Here is a 3,590-nt window from a genome sequence, read left to right as displayed (position 1 = left end):
AAACTGGAGCTTTTGAGTGACAAAGGTCTGCTTCAATGAACGTACGGATGACTTATATTTCTACTCCGCTGGAAAAAAAAATGAATGAACAAACTCATTAAATGTGTGGAGGAAAATCGACAGCATGCAAAGAAAATAACACTTTGCTTATCTCAGTTGGTGAATAACATGGACCATCTCTGATTAGTTAGAAATTCAGATTAAATAGGATTTGTTTTATGGAGCATATATATAACATGTGAAGCTGCCTTATATTGAGTCAGACCATTGGTCCATCAAGCTCAGTATTGTCCACACCAACTGACATTGGCTCATTGTAGCTGTTTTGTGGTGATTTGTTTTGTTTTGTTTTTTAAAAAAACAAATCAGCCACAAGTTCTTTGCAATATGCTAATTTACTGAATTAACAGCTGGTATAGCACAGTGGGGAGGAAAGCATGGCTGGGAGTCCAGAGTCAGTGAGTTCAAATCCCCACTCGTGTCTCCTGGGTGTCAAGGGCCAGCTAAAGATCACCCCAGAGTGAGTGGCTCAGGGGTTACGTGCCCTGCCACCTGTGCAGCCATGGGCAAGCTGCATAGTCCCAAGGAGCCCAGTTGCCCCCCAGCTGGCAGTTGTGGACAAGGAAGGGGCTGGCTTGTGCAGCTGTGGCAAGCTGAGCAGGCCCTAGCCAGCTGGGGAGGACTAGCCTCAGAGGAAGGCAATGGTAAACCCCCTCTGAATACCGCTTACCATGAAAATCCTATTCATAGGGTCGCCACAAGTCGGGATCGACTTGAAGGCAGTCCATTTCCATTTTTCAACTTAATTACTATCCCTTTTGGAACAGTTAATTTGTTGGAAATTACTAAACCTTCTTATATGACGATGATGATGATGGAAGAAATGTGAAATCTGTAAAAACTCTTTTCTCTGTTTGTACAATTATAGAAACAGCCAAAAAAGTTATAAAGTATCAGCTTTATATTTCTGAGTGCAATCTGCCAAGTGTTACACCCACACAAGCCAGACTGAAATGAATGAGGCTTGTATGAGAACAATGCTCGAGGCATTAAGCCCTTTGAATCTCTCATCATCTGGGACCAGTGTGGCAACAGCTCTATGTACAAAGAGCTGTGCCGCTCAACTGAACCCAATCTTACACAGGATTGTGGGAGGGGGAAAATAAATAGAAAAGGGGAAAGCAAATGTCACATCACAGCACGGTTTGAAACACGACTCCACAGTTCTTTTTTATTTCCAAATAGCAAAATACCCATCATGAAAATGAGCATGGTGGAGAGGGCCCCCCTACAGAATAGAATGTATCTATCTACCCTCCATCTTCCATGGGGTCTTTCTTGTTGAAGGCAGCCACCACCCTTTATTTATTTTATAAAAGTATTTCTGTACCACTATATCATAAAAGATCAGGGCAGTGTACAAAAATAAAACATAAGGCACCTTTGAAAACAATGCCAACAATCATAAAAGCGACTGGCTTATTAAATAGCTGCAAATGGCCTGTGGGCATAGAAAGGTCTTCAAGAGACATCTGAAAGTCGAGAGTGGAGTTGCCTGCTGAATCTGTGCAGGAAGAGTATTGCACAGCATGGGACCAGTGACACTAAATGCCTGACTTCTGGTGGAGGCCAGTAGAGTCCCTACAACATGGGAGACAACTAACAGCATTCTTCCAGAGGATCTCAGTGATCAAGCTGGGGTACATGGGCTCAGGAGACCTTAAAGTATCCAGAATCCAAGTTGTTCAGGGCTTCGAAAATCAACACAGGAACTTTGAACCTGGCCCAATAGTACATGGGCAGCCAGTGCAGATGCTTTATCAGAGATGATACATGATGTCCCCAAGCATGCTCCCTTTACTCCCCTCCCCTTGTAGAAGGAATTTATTTTATTTTATTGCCATTCACTCTGATGGGGAGAAAGTAAAATAGTTCATTTAGAAATATTATTGTAAAATGTGCCCTATGCTTCTGACTCATGTTGCCCTGGCAAGTACTGATCATACAGATATAGGGTAAGTCATCTGGTTCGGAACACATCTGTGGGAGCCGGTCTTGCAATATAGAGGGAGGTGCCCCTCTATAGCCACCTGCACATGCCCAAAATAATTATTATGATTGTCATTTTGGTAATCTTAAATAAATAAATCCATATTAGTTGTGGAACAGACATTGGATTTATTGTTTTTTACAGATCTGATTTTGTTTTTTCAAAACATTGCCACTTTCATGATCAGATCACTACTTTCTGACTTGTTCTATACACAACATAAAATGCATTATTATAAAATAATATCAAAATGTAATATATATAAACAATCAGTATAAAATCCTTACAAGTGTTCTCATATAGTATTAAAACATGGCCAAAGTATATGTGAACAGATCAGTGCCCAAACACAATAAAATACAGAATATATAATATAATGAAGGCAATATCAGTGTGGAAATCCAGGGCAACTTGTAAACAGTGGCCAATGTGCATAAATCAATGTCCATAGAATGCACAATGTATACCATAGCCAGATGCGTTTTGACAGTTAGTCTTCTTCAGTGGCTTTCATGATGAGTATACACTACAAACGGCAAAAATATAATAGAGAACATTAACTACTAATGGTGAATGTCTCCAAGTGAGGAATGTTATACAGCTGATATAGCAAATGCCGTAAAACCACTTACTTTTGTATATTATATTCTAAGATATGAACTGGTACGTGGGCTGTTCATTAACTCAGTTCTTCTGCATGAAAATAATTATAAATTAAGTTGCAGACTAATCCAATAGACATTTTACCAATAATGGATAAAATGATTTTATATATAAAGAAAGAAAAACATAATACATACCATTTCCTTCTATCAATCAGTTGTAAAGAATATATTGAGGATTTTGCCAACGTAACATATCTTAGAGATGTTGCTGTATTTTAAATGTTTAATCAGCTAAGTCGTTGTGGGAGGGTAAGTCTGCAGAACTAACACAGCTGTGGAAACTACTCCAATACTCAGCTGAATTTGCTTAGCTATTATACACTTAATGGGTTACCAGAGACACTTCACCATATACTATAGATCACCTGTATGCCAATAAACTGTCAAAATAACTATAAATTAACATGCAAAAATTCCAAAATGCAGATCACAAAAATGCTTAACAAAGAATTACAGATGCAGAAACCCAAAGTACTTCTTTTTTCAGCAAGGGGGCCCAAATGCTTCTTGTTAGTCTTGTTAGTTTTATCTTTCTAAATAGCTGCTGGAGCTCTATCATAGAGTTGAAGGAATCATGTTTTGTCAAACCCTTACCTAATAACTGCAGCTCCTCAGGACTAAAAAAACCTCTTGGATAAGTTCGCTACCAGTGGGTTTTTAGTATTTTTTTTTCTTCTTTCTGTACATTTCCCTGCCTTCCCCATATCTGTTTCTCTTTCCATAGGTTCTTCCTCAATTGTTCATTAAAAAAGCCCTGTCTGTACCTTAATTTTGTTTTGGACCACTGTTTTTGCATTAAGGTAGATTTTAACTTCTCAGTTCTTGTTGTTGTTCTATACACGAACAATAACATTTGCAGTATAGACTGCCAGCTA

The 3,590-nt window shown here is 38.7% G+C and overlaps 1 long non-coding RNA gene across 1 annotated transcript; it reads right to left on the bottom strand.

Moving 5' to 3' along the window:
- Positions 1 to 2,158: 2,158 nt before the first annotated feature.
- Positions 2,159 to 2,983, bottom strand: LOC133364157 (uncharacterized). Its single transcript, XR_009757852.1, has 3 exons — positions 2,851 to 2,983; positions 2,683 to 2,743; positions 2,159 to 2,576 (listed from the first exon to the last, which is right to left on the bottom strand). It is a non-coding gene; the product is annotated as an uncharacterized LOC133364157 (long non-coding RNA).
- Between the last annotated feature and the right edge of the window lie 607 nt (positions 2,984 to 3,590).

Source organism: Rhineura floridana, chromosome 9 (genome assembly GCF_030035675.1).
Source record: "Rhineura floridana isolate rRhiFlo1 chromosome 9, rRhiFlo1.hap2, whole genome shotgun sequence".
NCBI lineage: Eukaryota > Metazoa > Chordata > Lepidosauria > Squamata > Rhineuridae > Rhineura > Rhineura floridana.
This window is presented reverse-complemented; position numbering and strand designations above follow the sequence as displayed.